At 45.4% G+C, this 22689-nt stretch overlaps 1 pseudogene; it reads left to right on the top strand.

Annotated features, from left to right (window-relative positions):
- Positions 1-22379, top strand: part of LOC135503903 (sodium-dependent neutral amino acid transporter SLC6A17-like) — a 49882-nt pseudogene extending 27503 nt beyond the window's left edge.
- Positions 22380-22689: the final 310 nt, after the last annotated feature.

Below are 22689 nucleotides of genomic sequence, written 5' to 3'. Positions count from 1 at the left end.
ACTAAACTATACTGGCTAAACTATGACACTACACTAAACTATACTGGCTAAACTATGACACTACACTAAACTATACTGGCTAAACTATGACACTACACTAAACTATACTGGCTAAACTATGACACTACACTAAACTATACTGGCTAAACTATGACACTACACTAAACTATACTGGCTAAACTATGACACTACACTAAACTATACTGGCTAAACTATGACACTACACTAAACTATACTGGCTAAACTATGACACTACACTAAACTATACTGGCTAAACTATGACACTACATTAAACTATACTGGCTAAACTATGACACTACACTAAACTATACTGGCTAAACTATGACACTACACTAAACTATACTGGCTAAACTATGACACTACACTATACTGGCTAAACTATGACACTACACTATACTGGCTAAACTATGACACTACACTAAACTATACTGGCTAAACTATGACACTACACTAAACTATACTGGCTAAACTATGACACTACACTATACTGGCTAAACTATGACACTACACTAAACTATACTGGCTAAACTATGACACTACACTAAAAACTATGACACTACACTACACTATACTGGCTAAACTATGACACTACACTAAACTATACTGGCTAAACTATGACACTACAAAACTATACTGGCTAAACTATGACACTACACTAAACTATACTGGCTAAACTATGACACTACACTAAACTATACTGGCTAAACTATGACACTACACTAAACTATACTGGCTAAACTATGACACTACACTAAACTATACTGGCTAAACTATGACACTACACTAAAAACTATGACACTACACTAAACTATAAAAACTATGACACTACACTAAACTATACTGGCTAAACTATGACACTACACTAAACTATACTGGCTAAACTATGACACTACACTAAACTATACTGGCTAAACTATGACACTACACTAAACTATACTGGCTAAACTATGACACTGACACTACACTATGACACTACACTAAACTATACTGTGGCTAAACTATGACACTACACTAAACTATACTGGCTAAACTATGACACTACACTAAACTATACTGGCTAAACTATGACACTACATTAAACTATACTGGCTAAACTATGACACTACACTAAACTATACTGGCTAAACTATGACACTACACTAAACTATACTGGCTAAACTATGACACTACACTAAACTATACTGGCTAAACTATGACACTACACTAAACTATACTGGCTAAACTATGACACTACACTAAACTATACTGGCTAAACTATGACACTAAACTATACTGGCTAAACTATGACACTACACTAAACTATACTGGCTAAAACTATGACACTACACTAAACTGGCTAAACTATGACACTACACTATACTAAACTATGACAACTACACTAAACTATACTGGCTAAACTATGACACTACACTAAACTATACTGGCTAAACTATGACACTACACTAAACTATACTGGCTAAACTATGACACTACACTAAACTATACTGGCTAAACTATGACACTACACTAAACTATACTGGCTAAACTATGACACTACACTAAACTATACTGGCTAAACTATGACACTACACTAAACTATACTGGCTAAACTATGACACTACACTAAACTATACTGGCTAAACTATGACACTACACTAAACTATACTGGCTAAACTATGACACTACACTAAACTATACTGGCTAAACTATGACACTACACTAAACTATACTGGCTAAACTATGACACTACACTAAACTATACTGGCTAAACTATGACACTACACTAAACTATACTGGCTAAACTATGACACTACACTAAACTATACTGGCTAAACTATGACACTACACTAAAACTATACTGGCTAAACTATGACACTAAACTATACTGGCTAAACTATGACACTACACTATACTGGCTAAACTATGACACTACACTAAACTATACTGGCTAAACTATGACACTACACTATACTGCTAAACTATGACTGGCTAAACTGGCTAAACTATGACACTACACTAAACTATACTGGCTAAACTATGACACTACACTAAACTATACTGGCTAAACTATGACACTACACTAAACTATACTACACTAAACTATGACACTACACTAAACTATACTGGCTAAACTATGACACTACACTAAACTATACTGGCTAAACTATGACACTACACTAAACTATACTGGCTAAACTATGACACTACACTAAACTATACTGGCTAAACTATGACACTACACTAAACTATACTGGCTAAACTATGACACTACACTAAAACTATACTGGCTAAACTATGACACTACACTAAACTATACTGGCTAAACTATGACACTACACTAAACTATACTGGCTAAACTATGACACTACACTAAACTATACTGGCTAAACTATGACACTACACTAAACTATACTGGCTAAACTATGACACTACACTAAACTATACTGGCTAAACTATGACACTACACTAAACTATACTGGCTAAACTATGACACTACACTAAACTATACTGGCTAAACTATGACACTACACTAAACTATACTGGCTAAACTATGACACTACACTAAACTATACTGGCTAAACTATGACACTACACTAAACTATACTGGCTAAACTATGACACTACACTAAACTATACTGGCTAAACTATGACACTACACTAAACTATACTGGCTAAACTATGACACTACACTAAACTATACTGGCTAAACTATGACACTACACTAAACTATACTGGCTAAACTATGACACTACACTAAACTATACTGGCTAAACTATGACACTACACTAAACTATACTGGCTAAACTATGACACTACACTAAACTATACTGCTGGCTAAACTATGACACTACACTAAACTATACTGGCTAAACTATGACACTACACTAAACTATACTGGCTAAACTATGACACTACACTAAACTATACTGGCTAAACTATGACACTACACTAAACTATACTGGCTAAACTATGACACTACACTAAACTATACTGGCTAAACTATGACACTACACTAAACTATACTGGCTAAACTATGACACTACACTAAACTATACTGGCTAAACTATGACACTACACTAAACTATACTGGCTAAACTATGACACTACATTAAACTATACTGGCTAAACTATGACACTACACTAAACTATACTGGCTAAACTATGACACTACACTAAACTATACTGGCTAAACTATGACACTACACTAAACTATACTGGCTAAACTATGACACTACACTAAACTATACTGGCTAAACTATGACACTACACTAAACTATACTGGCTAAACTATGACACTACACTAAACTATACTGGCTAAACTATGACACTACACTAAACTATACTGGCTAAACTATGACACTACACTAAACTATACTGGCTAAACTATGACACTACACTAAACTATACTGGCTAAACTATGACACTACACTAAACTATACTGGCTAAACTATGACACTACACTAAACTATACTGGCTAAACTATGACACTACACTAAACTATACTGGCTAAACTATGACACTACACTAAACTATACTGGCTAAACTATGACACTACACTAAACTATACTGGCTAAACTATGACACTACACTAAACTATACTGGCTAAACTATGACACTACACTAAACTATACTGGCTAAACTATGACACTACACTAAACTATACTGGCTAAACTATGACACTACACTAAACTATACTGGCTAAACTATGACACTACACTAAACTATACTGGCTAAACTATGACACTACACTAAACTATACTGGCTAAACTATGACACTACACTAAACTATACTGGCTAAACTATGACACTACACTAAACTATACTGGCTAAACTATGACACTACACTAAACTATACTGGCTAAACTATGACACTACACTAAACTATACTGGCTAAACTATGACACTACACTAAACTATACTGGCTAAACTATGACACTACACTAAACTATACTGGCTAAACTATGACACTACACTAAACTATACTGGCTAAACTATGACACTACACTAAACTATACTGGCTAAACTATGACACTACACTAAACTATACTGGCTAAACTATGACACTACACTAAACTATACTGGCTAAACTATGACACTACACTAAACTATACTGGCTAAACTATGACACTACACTAAACTATACTGGCTAAACTATGACACTACACTAAACTATACTGGCTAAACTATGACACTACACTAAACTATACTGGCTAAACTATGACACTACACTAAACTATACTGGCTAAACTATGACACTACACTAAACTATACTGGCTAAACTATGACACTAAACTAAACTATACTGGCTAAACTATGACACTACACTAAACTATACTGGCTAAACTATGACACTAACTAAACTATACTGGCTAAACTATGACACTACAAACTAACACTATAAACTATACTGGCTAAACTATGACACTACACTAAACTATACTGGCTAAACTATGACACTACACTAAACTATACTGGCTAAACTATGACACTACTAAACTATACTGGCTAAACTATGACACTACACTAAACTATACTGGCTAAAATATGACACTAAAAACTATACTGGCTAAACTATGACACTACACACTAAACTATACTAGCTAAACTATGACACTACACTAAACTATACTGGCTAAACTATGACACTACACTAAACTATACTGGCTAAACTATGACACTACATTAAACTATACTGGCTAAACTATGACACTACACTAAACTATACTGGCTAAACTATGACACTAAACTATACTGGCTAAACTATGACACTACATTAAACTATACTGGCTAAACTATGACACTACACTAAACTAAACTATACTGGCTAAACTATGACACTAAACTATACTGGCTAAACTATGACACTACACTAAACTATACTGGCTAAACTATGACACTACACTATACTGGCTAAACTATGAAACACTACACTAAACTATACTGGCTAAACTATGACACTACACTATAAAACTATGACACTACACTAAACTATACTGGCTAAACTATGACACTAACTAAACTATACTGGCTAAACTATGACACTAAACTATACTAAACTATACTGGCTAAACTATGACACTACAATAAACTATACTGGCTAAACTATGACACTACACTAAACTATACTGGCTAAACTATGACACTACACTAAACTATACTGGCTAAACTATGACACTACACTATACTGGCTAAACTATGACACTACACTAAACTATACTGGCTAAACTAGTTTATGGTGCAAAAGGCTAAAAATACTAAGCATATCACGATTCAATACTATTTGTGTATTTTCTTATGTTATGGAGAAAGATGCACGCAAAATGTATGAGGTTAGTCTTTATGTTTTATTTAACCTTTAGGCTATGCAAGTCTTAAGAGACCACGAGGCTCAGTGTGGTTATATAATGCACTATATATACAATAGTATGTGGATGCCCCTTCAAATTAGTGGGTTCGGGCTATTTCAGCCACACCCGTTGCTGACAGATGTATAGAATCGAGCACACAGCCATGCAATCTCAATAGACAAACTTTGGCAGTAGAATGGCCTCACTGAGGAGCTAAGTGACTTTCAACGTGGCACCATCATAGGATGCCACCTTTCCAACAAGTCAGCTCATCAGGTTTCTTCCCTGCTAGAGCGGCCCTGGTCAACTGTAAGTGCTGTTAGTGTGAAGTGGAAACATCTAGTAACAACGCCTCAGCCGCTAAGTGGTCGGCCACACAGCTCACAGAAAGGGACCGTTGAGTGCTGAAGTGCGTAAAAATCATCTGTCGTCGGTTGAAACACTCACTACAGAGTTCCAAAACTGCCTCTGGAAGCAACGTCAGCATAAGAACTGTTAGTCAGGAACTTCATGAAATGGGTTTCCATGGCCGAGCAGCCGCATACAAGCCTAAGATCACCATGTGCAATGCCAAGCGTCAGCTGGAGTGGTTTAAAGCTTGCCACCATTAGACTCTGGAGCAGTGGTAACGCGTTCTCTGGAGTAATGAATCACGCTTCACCATCTGGCAGTCCAATAGAGGAATCTGGGTTTGGCATATGCCAGGAGAACACTACCTGCCCCAATGTATAGTGACAACTGTAAAGTTTGGTGGAGGAGGCCAATATATAAGAGACATTGTGGAATAGGGAAATATATAAGAGACTTTGTGGAATAGGGAAATATTTAAGAGACATTGTGGAATAGGGAAATATATAAGAGACATTGTGGAATAGGGAAATATATAAGAGACATTGTGGAATAGGGAAATATTTAAGAGACATTGTGGAATAGGGAAATATATAAGAGACATTGTGGAATAGGGAAATATATAAGAGACATTGTGGAATAGGGAAATATATAAGAGACATTGTGGAATAGGGAAATATTTAAGAGACTTTGCCAAGATCTGACACACTCTGTCTGAGTACCTAATGGCACCTTATTCTCTATATAGTGCACTAACTGTTTCCAGTGGCCACGGTCGAAAGACGTGCACTATATTGGAGATAGGGTGCCATTTTGAAAGCAAACTTTCAAACATGGGACTCTGTCATAATCCCATTCGGGTAGCAAGGTCAAAGACATTCACAGAAATGCTTACGCAAGAGAATCTCTCTCTCTCTCTCTCTCTCTCTCTCTCTCTCTCTCTCTCTCTCTCTCTTACTTTCTCAATTCAATTCAATTCAAGGGCTTTATTGGCATGGGAAACATGTGTTAACATTGCCAAAGCAAGTGAGGTAGATAATATATAAAGTGAAATAAACAATAAAAATTAACCTTTAGACATTACACATACAGAAGTTTCAAAACAATAAAAACATTACAAATGTCATATTATATATATATATACAGTGTTTTAACAATGTACAAATGGTTCTCTCTCTCTCTCGCTCTCTCTCTCTCTTCTCTTGGTCAAAACCTCAAGGATTCCTCTCTACATTAGGGAACACTACACAGATGCGTCAACCACTACATAGTGCATACTGTACATGGCATGTATGTGTGTGTTCACGCCACGGTGTGCACGCGTCTTCTACGCTGTGATACTACGACAGTGTGGTAGTATCCATGGTAACAGTGTGACGTGTGTATCGTCCTCTGTCTGTCATGATAACAGTTTGTGTGTGTGTGTGTGTGTGTGTGTGTGTGTGTGTGTGTGCATTTGCACATGTGTGTGTACGTGTGTGTTCTCTCCCCTCAGGTGATGTACTTCAGCTCTCTCTTCCCCTACGTGGTGTTGATCTGTTTCCTCGTCAGAGGCCTGATGCTCAAAGGATCTGTTGACGGCATCGCTCACATGTTCACTCCAAAGGTATACACACACACACACACACACACACACACACACACACACCACTCCAAAGGTACACACACACACACACACACACCAAAGGTACACGCACACACACTCCAAAGGTACACACACACACACAAAAGGTACACACACACACACACACACTCCAAAGGTACACACACACACACTCCAAAAGTACACACACACACACTCCAAAAGGTACACACACACACACACACACACACACACACACACACACACACACACACACACACACACACACACACACACACACTCCAAAGGTATACACACACACACTCCAAAGGTACACACACACACCACTCCACACACACACACACACACTCCAAAGGTACACACACACACACACACATTCCAAAGGTACACACACACACACTCCAAAGGTACACACACACACACACTCCAAAAGGTACCCACACACACTCAAAAGGTACACACACACACACACTCCAAAGGTACACACACACTCCAAAGGTACACACACACACACACACACTCCAAAGGTACACACACACACACTCCAAAGGTACACACACACACACTCCAAAAGGTACACACACACACACACACACTCCAAAGGTACACACACACACACACTCCAAAGGTACACACACACACTCCAAAAGGTACACACACACACACACACACACACACACACACACTCCAAAGGTACACACACACACTCCAAAAGGTACACACACACACACTCCAAAAGGTACACACACACACACACTCCAAAGGTACACACACACACACACACTCAAAAGGTACACACACTCCAAAAGGTACACACACACACACACACACCCAAAGGTACACACACACACACACTCTAAGGTACACACACACACACACACTCCAAAAGGTACCCACACACACACTCCAAAGGTACACACACACTCCAAAAGGTACACACACACACACAAAAAGGTGCACACACACACTCCAAAAAAAGGTGCACACACACACTCCAAAGGTACACACACACACACACTCCAAAGGTACACACACACACACACACTCCAAAGGTACACACACACACACACTCCAAAGGTACACACACACACATACTCCAAAGGTACAAAGGTACACACACACACTCCAAAGGTACCCACACACACTCCAAAGGTACACACACACACACTCCAAAAGGTACACACACACACACTCCAAAAGGTACACACACACACACACACTCCAAAAGGTACACACACACACACACTCCAAAGGTACCCACACACACTCCAAAGGTACACACACACACACTCCAAAAGGTACACACACACACACACACTCCAAAAGGTACACACACACACACTCCAAAGGTACACACACACACACTCCAAAGGTACCCACACACACTCCAAAGGTACACACACACACACACTCCAAAGGTACACACAGCCCACTAACCAAAGGTACAGTCACACACACTCACAAAGGTACACACACACACTCCAAAAGGTACACACACACACACTCCAAAAGGTACACACACACACACTCCAAAGGTACACACACACTCCAAAAGGTACACACACACACACACTCCAAAAGGTGCACACACACACTCCAAAAGGTACTACACACACACACACACTCCAAAGGTACACACACACACACACACTCCAAAGGTACACACACACACACACTCCAAAGGTACACACACACACATACTCCAAAGGTACAAAGGTACACACACACACTCCAAAGGTACCCACACACACTCCAAAGGTACACACACACACACCTCCAAAAGGTACACACACACACACGTCCAAAAGGTACACACACACACACACACTCCAAAGGTACACACACACACACACTCCAAAGGTACCCACACACACTCCAAAGGTACACACACACACACTCCAAAAGGTACACACACACACTCCGAAGGTACACACACACACACTCCAAAAGGTACACACACACACACACTCCAAAGGTACACACACACACACTCCAAAGGTACCCACACACACTCCAAAGGTACACACACACACACACACTCCAAAGGTACACACACACACACTCCAAAGGTACACACACACACTCCAAAGGTACACACACACACACTCCAAAAGGTACACACACACACACTCCAAAAGGTACACACACACACACACACTCAGCCTGACACATTAACCTCAGTCTGACACGCTAACCTCAGTCTGACACGCTAACCTCAGTCTGACACGCTAACCTCAGTCTGACACGTTAACCTCAGTCTGACACGTTAACCTCAGTCTGACACGCTAACCTCAGTCTGACACGCTGGACACCTCAGTCTGACACGTTAACCTCAGCCTGACACGCTAACCCTCAGTCTGACACGTTAACCTCAGTCTGACACGCTAACCTCAGTCTGACACGCTAACCTCAGTCTGACACGCTAACCTCAGCCTGACACGCTAACCTCAGTCTGACACGTTAACCTCAGTCTGACACGCTAACCTTAGTCTGACACGCTTAACCTCAGCCTGACACGCTAACCTCAGTCTGACACGCTAACCTCAGTCTGACGCGCTAACCTCAGTCTGACACGCTAACCTCAGCCTGACACGCTAACCTCAGTCTGACACGCTAACCTCAGTCTGACACGCTAACCTCAGTCTGACATGCTAACCTCAGTCTGACACGCTAACCTCAGTCTGACACGCTAACCCTCAGTCTGACACGCCAACCTCAGTCTGACGCGCTAACCTCAGTCTGACACTGACACGCTAACCTCAGCCTGACACGCTAACCTCAGTCTGACACGCTAACCTCAGTCTGACATGCTAACCTCAGCCTGACACGCTAACCTCAGCCTGACACGTTAACCTCAGCCTGACACGCAACCTCAGTCTGACACGCTAACCTCAGCCTGACACGCTAACCTCAGCCTGACACGCTAACCTCCTCAGCCTGACACGCTAACCTCAGTCTGACACGCTAACCTCAGTCTGACACGCTAACCTCAGTCTGACACGCTAACCTCAGTCTGACACGCTAACCTCAGTCTGACACGCTAACCTCAGTCTGACACGCTAACCTCAGTCTGACACGCTAACCTCAGTCTGACACATTAACCTCAGCCTGACACGTTAACCTCAGCCTGACACGCTAACCTCAGTCTGACACGCTAACCTCAGTCTGACACGCTCAGCCTGACCTCAGTCTGACACATTAACCTCAGCCTGACACGCTAACCTCAGTCTGACACGCTAACCTCAGCCTGACACGCTAACCTCAGTCTGACACGCTAACCTCAGCCTGACACGCTAACCTCAGTCTGACACGCTAACCTCAGCCTGACACGCTAACCTCAGTCTGACACATTAACCTCAGTCTGACACATTAACCTCAGTCTGACACATTAACCTCAGTCTGACACATTAACCTCAGTCTGACACGTTAACCTCAGCCTGACACGCTAACCTCAGCCTGACACGCTAACCTCAGCCTGACACGCTAACCTCAGTCTGACACGTTAACCTCAGTCTGACACGCTAACCTCAGTCTGACACGTTAACCTCAGTCTGACACGCTAACCTCAGTCTGACACGTTAACCTCAGTCTGACACGCTAACCTCAGCCTGACACGCTAACCTCAGTCTGACACGCTAACCTCAGCCTGACACGCTAACCTCAGCCTGACACGCTAACCTCAGTCTGACACGCTAACCTCAGCCTGACACGCTAACCTCAGTCTGACACGCTAACCTCAGTCTGACACGCTAACCTCAGCCTGACACGTTAACCTCAAGCAGTCTGACACGTTAACCTCAGTCTGACACGCTAACCTCAGTCTGACACGCTAACCTCAGTCTGACACGCTAACCTCAGTCTGACACGCTAACCTCAGCCTGACACGCTAACCTCAGTCTGACACGCTAACCTCAGTCTGACACGCTAACCTCAGCCTGACACGTTAACCTCAGTCTGACACGTTAACCTCAGTCTGACACGCTAACCTCAGCCTGACACGCTAACCTCAGTCTGACACGCTAACCTCAGTCTGACACGCTAACCTCAGCCTGACACGCACCTCAGTCTGACACGCTAACCTCAGCCTGACACGCTAACCTCAGTCTGACACGCTAACCTCAGTCTGACACGCTAACCTCAGTCTGACACGTTAACCTCAGTCTGACACGCTAACCTCAGCCTGACACGTTAACCCCAGTCTGACACGCTAACCTCAGTCTGACACGCTAACCTCAGTCTGACACGCTAACCTCAGTCTGGCTGACACATTAACCTCAGCCTGACACGTTAACCTCAGCCTGACACGCTAACCTCAGTCTGACACGCTAACCTCAGTCTGACACGCTAACCTCAGTCTGACACATTAACCTCAGCCTGACACGCTAACCTCAGTCTGACACGCTAACCTCAGCCTGACACGCTAACCTCAGTCTGACACGCTAACCTCAGCCTGACACGCTAACCTCAGTCTGACACGCTAACCTCAGCCTGACACGCTAACCTCAGTCTGACACATTAACCTCAGTCTGACACATTAACCTCAGTCTGACACATTAACCTCAGTCTGACACATTAACCTCAGTCTGACACGCAACCTCAGCCTGACACGCTAACCTCAGCCTGACACGCTAACCTCAGCCTGACACGCTAACCTCAGTCTGACACGTTAACCTCAGTCTGACACGCTAACCTCAGTCTGACACGTTAACCTCAGCCTCAGTCTGACACGCTAACCTCAGTCTGACACGTTAACCTCAGTCTGACACGCTAACCTCAGCCTGACACGCTAACCTCAGTCTGACACGCTAACCTCAGCCTGACACGCTAACCTCAGCCTGACACGCTAACCTCAGTCTGACACGCTAACCTCAGCCTGACACGCTAACCTCAGTCTGACACGCTAACCTCAGTCTGACACGCTAACCTCAGCCTGACACGTTAACCTCAGTCTGACACGTTAACCTCAGTCTGACACGCTAACCTCAGTCTGACACGCTAACCTCAGTCTGACACGCTAACCTCAGTCTGACACGCTAACCTCAGCCTGACACGCTAACCTCAGTCTGACACGCTAACCTCAGTCTGACACGCTAACCTCAGCCTGACACGTTAACCTCAGTCTGACACGTTAACCTCAGTCTGACACGCTAACCTCAGCCTGACACGCTAACCTCAGTCTGACACGCTAACCTCAGTCTGACACGCTAACCTCAGCCTGACACGTTAACCTCAGTCTGACACGCTAACCTCAGCCTGACACGCTAACCTCAGTCTGACACGCTAACCTCAGTCTGACACGCTAACCTCAGTCTGACACGTTAACCTCAGTCTGACACGCTAACCTCAGCCTGACACGTTAACCTCCAGTCTGACACGCTAACCTCAGCCTGACACGCTAACCTCAGTCTGACACGTTAACCTCAGTCTGACACGCTAACCTCAGCCTGACACGCTAACCTCAGCCTGACACGTTAACCTCAGTCTGACACGCTAACCTCAGCCTGACACGCTAACCTCAGCCTGACACGTTAACCTCAGTCTGACACGCTAACCTCAGTCTGACACGCTAACCTCAGCCTGACACGTTAACCTCAGCCTGACACGCTAACCTCAGCCTGACACGCTAACCTCAGTCTGACACGCTAACCTCAGTCTGACACGCTAACCTCAGTCTGACACGCTAACCTCAGTCTGACACGCTAACCTCAGCCTGACACGTTAACCTCAGCCTGACACGCTAACCTCAGTCTGACACGTTAACCTCAGTCTGACACGCTAACCTCAGCCTGACACGCTAACCTCAGCCTGACACGCTAACCTCAGTCTGACACGCTAACCTCAGCCTGACACGCTAACCTCAGCCTGACACGCTAACCTCAGCCTGACACGCTAACCTCAGTCTGACACGCTAACCTCAGCCTGACGCGCTAACCTCAGTCTGACACGCTAACCTCAGCCTGACACGCTAACCTCAGTCTGACACATTAACCTCAGTCTGACACGCTAACCTCAGTCTGACACGCTAACCTCAGTCTGACACGCTAACCTCAGCCTGACACATTAACCTCAGTCTGACACGCTAACCTCAGCCTGACACGCTAACCTCAGTCTGACACGCTAACCTCAGTCTGACACGCTAACCTCAGTCTGACACGCTAACCTCAGTCTGACACGCTAACCTCAGCCTGACACGTTAACTTCAGCCTGACACGCTAACCTCAGTCTGACACGTTAACCTCAGTCTGACACGCTAACCTCAGCCTGACACGTTAACCTCAGTCTGACACGCTAACCTCAGTCTGACACGCTAACCTCAGTCTGACACGCTAACCTCAGCCTGACACGCTAACCTCAGCCTGACACGTTAACTTCAGCCTGACACGCTAACCTCAGTCTGACACGTTAACCTCAGTCTGACACGCTAACCTCAGCCTGACACGCTAACCTCAGCCTGACACGCTAACCTCAGCCTGACACGCTAACCTCAGCCTGACACGCTAACCTCAGTCTGACACGCTAACCTCAGCCTGACGCGCACGCTAACCTCAGTCTGACACGCTAACCTCAGCCTGACACGCTAACCTCAGTCTGACACACATTAACCTCAGTCTGACACGCTAACCTCAGTCTGACACGCTAACCTCAGTCTGACACGCTAACCTCAGCCTGACACATTAACCTCAGTCTGACACGCTAACCTCAGTCTGACACGCTAACCTCAGTCTGACACGCTAACCTCAGCCTGACACGCTAACCTCAGCCTGACACGTTAACTTCAGCCTGACACGCTAACCTCAGTCTGACACGCTAACCTCAGCCTGACACGCTAACCTCAGCCTGACACATTAACCTCAGTCTGACACGCTAACCTCAGCCTGACACGTTAACCTCAGTCTGACACGCTAACCTCAGTCTGACACGCTAACCTCAGTCTGACACGCTAACCTCAGTCTGACACGCTAACCTCAGCCTGACACGCTAACCTCAGCCTGACACGTTAACCTCAGTCTGACACGTTAACCTCAGTCTGACACGCTAACCTCAGTCTGACACATTAACCTCAGCCTGACACGCTAACCTCAGCCTGACACGCTAACCTCAGTCTGACACGCTAACCTCAGTCTGACACGCTAACCTCAGTCTGACACGCTAACCTCAGTCTGACACGCTAACCTCAGTCTGACACATTAACCTCAGTCTGACACGCTAACCTCAGTCTGACACGCTAACCTCAGTCTGACACGCTAACCTCAGTCTGACACGCTAACCCCAGTATCAAACACGCGGTTAACTCATCACAGACTCAGCCTGGAGACATAAGAGAGCATTGTTCCAGAGCCCACATACTGAGAGGAGACAAATGTTTCCTGATAGGTCCGTGTGTGTTTGTCTGTCTGGACTGGATTCTATGTAAGGATAGGAAACTCTAGTCGCAGTGCAGTGTTTGTCCTGCGGTATTTTGTTCCTCATCCTTGATTTATAATGTGGATTAGGGATATGCTTTATATGAAGGACACTCAACTGTCATTAATTAATGGATTCAGAGCCTCTGTACTGTACTGTACTGTACCATACCCTTCATTTACTGTGTGTCATTAGTATTCACTTCGACTGAAAATATGAATGCGTGGTTGTTGTCGCCCTCTAAAGGCTGACTGAGGTACTCATGTGTAATAATGTATTTTTCCTCCAAAGGTAGACATTTGCCAGAAATGATTGTGTGTGGAGCATTTAGTTGTTGACCTTTGCCCCTCTACCCTTTCTCGCCCCGATCTCTCTAACCTCAAATAGGCTACCTGCCACCTATTTGAGGTTAGAGATCGGGGGGGTAGAGGGGGCAAAGGTCAACAACTAAATGCTCCACACACAATCATAGGTAGCCTAGTGGTTAGCGAGTGTTGGACCAGTAACTGAAAGGTTGCTGGTTTGAATACCTGCGCCAACAACATAAGAACAAATCTGTTGATGTGCCCTTGAGCAAGTCACTTCACCCTAATTTTCTCCGGGGGCGCTGTACTACTATGGCTGACCCTGTAACACAGCACATTTCTGGTGTACGTGACAATAAAACCTACTTTATTTTGACATCTTAACCCCAGTTGGAAAAGATGCTGGAGCCCCAGGTTTGGAGGGAGGCAGCGACCCAGGTGTTCTTCGCTCTGGGCCTTGGGTTCGGAGGGGTCATAGCCTTCTCCAGCTACAACAAACGGGACAACAACTGTCACTTTGACGCAGCGCTGGTCTCTATCATCAACTTCATCACCTCCATCCTGGCTACGCTGGTGGTGTTCGCCGTGCTGGGGTTCAAGGCCAACATCATGAACGAGAAATGTGTTGTGGAGTGAGTATATCTAGCCTGGTCACAGATCTATTTGTGCTGTCTTCTGATCCCAGACCTGTTTGTGCTGTCTTCTGATCCCAGACCTGTTTGTGCTGTCTTCTGATCCCAGATCTGTTTGTGCTGTCTTCTTATCCCAGACCTGTTTGTGCTGTCTTCTGATCCCAGACCTGTTTACGCTGTGTTCTGATCCCAGACCTGTTTACGCTGTGTTCTGATCCCAGACCTGTTTACGCTGTGTTCTGATCCCAGACCTGTTTATGCTGTGTTCTGATCCCAGACCTGTTTACGCTGTGTTCTGATCCCAGACCTGTTTACGCTGTGTTCTGATCCCAGACCTGTTTATGCTGTGTTCTGATCCCAGACCTGTTTACGCTGTGTTCTGATCCCAGACCTGTATATGCTGTGTTCTGATCCCAGACCTGTTTACGCTGTGTTCTGATCCCAGATCTGTTTACGCTGTCTTCTGATCCCAGACCTGTTTACGCTGTGTTCTGATCCTAGACCTGTTTGTGCTGTGTTCTGATCCCAGACCTGTTTACGCTGTGTTCTGATCCCAGACCTGTTTACGCTGTGTTCTGATCCCAGACCTGTTTATGCAACTGTATGTAAATCAAATGTAAATCTGCTGTCCACTCAGTCGTTCCTCTTGTCTTTACGTTTGAATCCATCATGGGACAATTTATGTCTGTTTTGCAGTGCATAGTAATTCTAAAAAGCTTAAAGGCCAAGATTCAATCCAACGCAGGACTAATGACCTGGGCACAGCAATAAACTTTTAGAAACAATCCACCAGACATGGGCTGAGATGGGGATCTCTGTAAACACTGCAGATGTTGGCTCAGGCATAAAAACACTTCAAAGTAAAGTGTACAGATTGTTAATCTGTGTTTGTTTGAATTCCGATCTCACTCTTGTCAACAGAGAACTCACCCAAACTCAAATCATTTAATCAAACTCAAATAGCATAACCAATCGCATATGGTCATTGTAAAATAGATTAGGTTCTTCTTTCAATACTAACCTTACACTCCTCTCCTCTCTCCTCCTGTCTACAGGAATGCAGAGAAGATCCTAGGTTACCTTAAGTCAGGTGTGTTGAGTCTTGAGCTGATCCCTCCCCACGTCAACTTCTCTCACCTGTCAGCTGTGGACTATCAGGAGATGTATGGAGTGATCAAGACTGTCAGAGAGGACAGCTTCGATCAGCTAGGACTGGACCCCTGTATACTGGAGGATGAACTCAACAAGGTATGTTGGGACTGGACCCCTGTATACTGGAGGATGAACTCAACAAGGTATGTTGGGACTGGACCCCTATATACTGGAGGATGAACTCAACAAGGTATGTTGGGACTGGACCCCTGTATACTGGAGGATGAACTCAACAAGGTATGTTGGGACTGGACCCTGTATACTGGAGGATGAACTCAACAAGGTATGTTGGGACTGGACCCCTGTATACTGGAGGATGAACTCAACAAGGTATGTTGGGACTGGACCCCTGTATACTGGAGGATGAACTCAACAAGGTATGTTGGGACTGGACCCTGTATACTGGAGGATGAACTCAACAAGGTATGTTGGCCATGGGGTAAGTTGAGCCAATGGACATGGGGTAAGTTGAGCCAATGGGCATGGGGTAAGTTGAGCAAATGGCCATGGGGTAAGTTGAGCCAATGGCCATGGGGTAAGTTGAGCCAATGGGCATGGGGTAAGTTGAGCCAATGGGCATGGGGTAAGTTGAGCTGTTGGCCATGGGGTAAGTTGAGCTGTTGGCCATGGGCTAAGTTGAGCTGTTGGCCATGGGCTAAGTTGAGCCAATGGGCATGGGGTAAGTTGAGCCAATGGGCATGGGGTAAGTTGAGCTGTTGGCCATGGGGTAAGTTGAGCTGTTGGCCATGGGCTAAGTTGAGCCAATGGGCATGGGGTAAGTTGAGCTGTTGGCCATGGGCTAAGTTGAGCCAATGGGCATGGGGTAAGTTGAGCCTTTGGACATGGGGTAAGTTGAGCTGTTGGCCATGGGGTAAGTTGAGCTGTTGGACATGGGGTAAGTTGAGCTGTTGGCCATGGGGTAAGTTGAGCTGTTGGACATGGGGTAAGTTGAGCTGTTGGCCATGGGGTAAGTTGAGCTAATGGCCATGGGGTAAGTTGAGCCAATGGGCATGGGGTAAGTTGAGCAAATGGCCATGGGGTAAGTTGAGCCGTTGGCCATGGGGTAAGTTGAGCTGTTGGCCATGGGGTAAGTTGAGCCAATGGGCATGGGGTAAGTTGAGCCAATGGGCATGGGGTAAGTTGAGCCAATGGACATGGGGTAAGTTGAGCTGTTGGCCATGGGGTAAGTTGAGCCAATGGACATGGGGTAAGTTGAGCAAATGGCCATGGGGTAAGTTGAGCCGTTGGCCATGGGGTAAGTTGAGCTGTTGGCCATGGGGTAAGTTGAGCCAATGGGCATGGGGTAAGTTGAGCCAATGGGCATGGGGTAAGTTGAGCTGTTGGCCATGGGGTAAGTTGAGCTGTTGGCCATGGGGTAAGTTGAGCTGTTGGCCATGGGGTAAGTTGAGCCAATGGGCATGGGGTAAGTTGAGCCAATGGGCATGGGGTAAGTTGAGCCAATGGGCATGGGGTAAGTTGAGCCAATGGGCATGGGGTAAGTTGAGCCAATGGACATGGGGTAAGTTGAGCCAATGGCCATGGGGTAAGTTGAGCCAATGGACATGGGGTAAGTTGAGCCAATGGCCATGGGGTAAGTTGAGCCGTTGGCCATGGGGTAAGGTGAGCCAATGGCCATGGGGTAAGTTGAGCCAATGGCCATGGGGTAAGTTGAGCCGTTGGCCATGGGGTAAGTTGAGCTGTTGGCCATGGGGTAAGTTGAGCTGTTGGCCATGGGGTAGGCACAGTGATGATGAAACCCATTAAATTGCTGGGAGATTATACATGGAGTGTGCAACTTTATTTATTTTGGTAGTTTATGGTAAATGAAGATAGACATGATTTTGAAAAGGTAGTGGTAATATTTCAAGGCGTATCTTACCCTGTCCTGAGGCTCAGTTTACCGCAGCTCAATGTACCCCATAAATTGAGCCAGGAGACCACTTTTTTTGGACAAGCTATGTTTTCAAAACTGCCACAATAAACTGTCATGTTTACATTATTATTTCAAGGGATAAAAAAACCATCCTGAAATACATGTAGATATCTCTGTTAGAAAGAATATCGCTTGACGGAGTGATGCTGAATGTAAAATATGGCTCAACTTACCCCACTCTACCCTACATAAAACATCTGTTGGTCTCTCTCTCTCTCTCTCTCTGTCTCTCTCTCTGTCTCTCTCTCTCTCTCTCTCTCTATCTATCTCTCTCTTTCTCTCTTTCTCTGTCTCTCTCTCTGTCTCTCTCTGTCTCTCTCTCTCTCCCTCCCTCTCTCTTTCTCCAGGCAGTGCAGGGTACAGGCCTGGCCTTCATTGCCTTCACTGAGGCCATGACCCACTTCCCTGCCTCTCCCTTCTGGTCTGTCATGTTCTTCTTCATGCTGATTAACCTGGGGCTGGGGTCCATGATCGGCACCATGACAGGGATCACCACACCTGTGCTGGACGCTTTCCCCAAGATCCGCAAGGAATTCCTCTGTGGTGAGGCTTCTATTGATTGGTTGGTTGTTTGATTGGTATCGATAGATTGATTATTTATCAGTCATTAGTCAAAGGTCTGTTGGAATCAGCCAATGGCTGTTGGGTGGGGGGAGGGGGGTCCTGCAATTACCATGAGCCCATCTTCCCCAATTAAAGTGGCACCAACATCCTGTGGTCTCTGGATGAGCCTTCCGGGTCGGGGACGGAGCAAATCCTGTACCAGGCTGTGTTGCAACCGGTCAGGACGCTCTTGATAGTGCAGCGGTAGGTTTTGGAGAGGATGGCCAAATTTCTTCAGACGCCTTTAGGAAGTAGAGACGCTGTTGTGCCCTCTTGACCAGAGTGGTGGAGGTGTTGGTCCATGGTGACAGGATGGTGGTGTTGGTCGATGTTGGTCCATGTTAAGTCCTCAGTGATGTGGCCTTCTTTTGTGGTCTGTATGTTTGATTATTCATGACCTCCTCTTCCTCCTCCTTCTTCTTGAGGATTCACTCTTCCTCCTCTTCCTCCTTATTAAGTCCTTATTCCTCATCTTCCTCCTCCTTCTACTTCCTCCCCTTCTTCATCATTCTCTCTTCCCCTCTTCCTCCTTATGTTAAGTCCTCAGTGATGTGGATTCCTCCTCTTCCTCTTCCTCCTCCTTCTGCTTTTGTCCTCTTCCTCCTTATTCCTTCTCTTCCTCCTGGCACCAGAATCCTCTTCCTCCTCTTCCTCTTCCTTCCCTATCTCTTCCTCCTCTTCCTCCTTCTCTTCTCAGTTGGTTGTTGCATTGTTGCGTTCTTCTGTGGCCTGTTAATGTCCAGCGCTCCGGGAACTACTTTGTGACCATGTTTGATGACTTAAGCTGGCCTGCCTCTAACTGTTGTGGTTATATTAAGAATATATCTGTCCTGTATCTACGGCACCAAAGGTACTGGATACATAAGATGTTACATGTCACTTACATATTACTAATGTCCTGTAGAAATGGATTTGTGTTTGTATTAAGAGTTAATGTCCTGTATTAAAAGTTGATGTTTTGTTCTTCCCCGTTAATCTCCTCCCTCCCCTTAATGTCCCCCATTAAGAGTTAATCTCCTGTATTCTCTTTCCCTTAATTCCCTATTAAGAGTTAATGTCCTGTATTAAGAGTTAATGTCCTGTATTAAGAGTTAATGTCCTGTATTAAGAGTTAATGTCCTCTCTTAAGAGTTAATGTCCTGTATTCTCTCTCTCTCTCTCTTAATCCTCTCAGAGTTAATGTCCTGTGGTCCCAATCTCTGTGGTCTCTCTAGGTCCATGATCCAGTTGCAGAGGGTGGTGTCCAGACCCAGGGCTCTGAGCTTGGTGATGACCTTAGAGGGAAACAATAATGTTGAGTACTGAACTGTAGTCAATGAACAGCATTCTCACATAGGTGTTCCTCTTGTTCAGATGTGTTAGGGCAGTGTGAATACTGATAATTGATCTGATGAAGAGTGGACCTTCCTCTCTCAATGGGCTGTTCTTTCCCTAGCCTTCTTTGTGGTCTGTATGTTTGATTATTCATGTATCCTCCTCTTCCTCCTCCTTCTTCTTCCTCATTCACTCTTCCTCCTTTCCTCCTCCTTATTCCTCATCTTCCTCCTCCTTCTCTCTCTTCCTCCTCCTCTCTTCATCATTCTCTCTTCCCCCTCTTCTCTTCTCTCCTCTCTCTCTTCTCTCCTCCTCTCTCTCTTCTATTCCTCTCTCTTCCTCTCTCCTCTCTTCTTTTGTCCTCTTCCTCCTCTTTCCTTCTCTTCTCTCTCTTCTCTTCCTCCTCTTCCTCCTCTTCCTCTCTTCCTCCCTCTTTCTCCTCTCTTCTTCCTCCTCTTCCTCCTTCTCTTCTCAGTTGGTTGTTGCATTGTTGCTCTCTTCTGTGGCTCTTGTTCGTCCAGCGCTCCGGGAACTACTTTGTGACCATGTTTGATGACTACTCAGCTGGCCTCTCCTCTCACTGTGGTGGTTATATTGGAGAATATATCTGTGGCCTGGATCTACGGCACCAAGAGGTACTGGATACTCTAACTGACACAGCACTTACATCCCCTACTTTCAGCCTCCCTCCCCCTCCTCTTTGTGGATTTGTCTTCATGATGAATGTGTTCAAAACTCTCTTTTTGTTCTTTCCTCTCTGAATCCCAAAACTTGTTTCTCTCCCCTCCTCTTTCCTCTCTCCCTCCCTCTCTCTCTCTCTCTCTCCCCTTCCTCTCTCTTTCCCTCTCTCTCTCCCTCTCTCTTCTCTCTCTCTCTCTCTTTCCCTCTCTCTCTCTCTCTCTCTCTCTCCTCTCTCTCTCTCTCTTTCCCTCTCCTCTTCTCTCTCTCTCTCTCTCTCTCTCTCTCTCCCTCCCCCCTCTCTCTCTCAGGTTCATGCAGGACCTAGAGGACATGTTGGGTTTCAGACCCTACTCTTTCTATTTCTATATGTGGAAGTACGTATCTCCTGCCTGTCTCACCGTGCTCATCGTTGCCACTGTGATAGAGATGGCCGTCAGTCCTGCAGGGTACAACGCCTGGGTGGAGGAACTGGTCAGTGAATCATCTCTCTCGTGGTAGCTTCTCTGTCTCGTTCTTTTTTTCATCCTCTTACTCCTATCTGCTTTGTATTTCAGATGTGCATTTGCTTTTAAAATGTTCTGTTTTAAGACTCTCCTGCCAGATCAATGATTGTTTAGATAGTACAGGTATGTCTAATTATTTAATACATTCACTCACGCTCTCCTTCCTCTTGCCCCCCCCAGGCGTCGGAGAAGTTCCTCTCGTACCCTCCGTGGGCTCTGGGTGTGGCCTACTCCCTCATCATCGCCGCCATGCTTCCTCTCCCCTGCGTCTTCATCGCGCGCCACTTCAACCTGCTCTCTGACGGCTCCAACAAGCTGTCCGTCTCCTACCGTAAAGGCATGACCAAGGAACTCTCTGGCCTAGAGGAGGAGAACGAGTCCCGCTTCATCCTCGGTAAAGGCACCCCCAGCCCCAGCCCTCGCCCATGCCTTCTCACCGCCCCTACCTGGGGCCCGCGGAGCCCAGGAGATGACCAATACGGCTGGATATGGTACCGGGACACCAACCAAGACGGGTTATCAGAATATTAATTCGCCAGAGTCCGAACTATGATCGATCTGACTGACTGAAGCACAAGACACCCTATCTATCAAACAAAACCCCCTCCAGAGAGAGAGAGAGAGAGAGAGAGAGGGAGGGAAAGAGAGAGAGGGGGATAGGGGGAGGGGGGAGGGGGAGAGATAGAAGGGGGAGAGAGAGAGAGAGAGAGAGAGAGAGAGAGAGAGAGAGAAAGAGAGGGGGAGAGGGGGGGGGGGGAGAGGGAGAGATAGAAAGGGGAGGAGAGAGAGAGAGAGAGAGAGAGAGAGAAAGAGGGGGGAGATAGAGGGGGGGAGAGATAGAGGGGGAGAGAGAGAGAGAGAGA

Source organism: Oncorhynchus masou, chromosome 18, assembly GCF_036934945.1.
Source record: "Oncorhynchus masou masou isolate Uvic2021 chromosome 18, UVic_Omas_1.1, whole genome shotgun sequence".
NCBI lineage: Eukaryota > Metazoa > Chordata > Actinopteri > Salmoniformes > Salmonidae > Oncorhynchus > Oncorhynchus masou.
The sequence above is the reverse complement of the archived record's forward strand: the minus strand, read 5'-3'. Positions and strand labels throughout refer to the sequence as shown.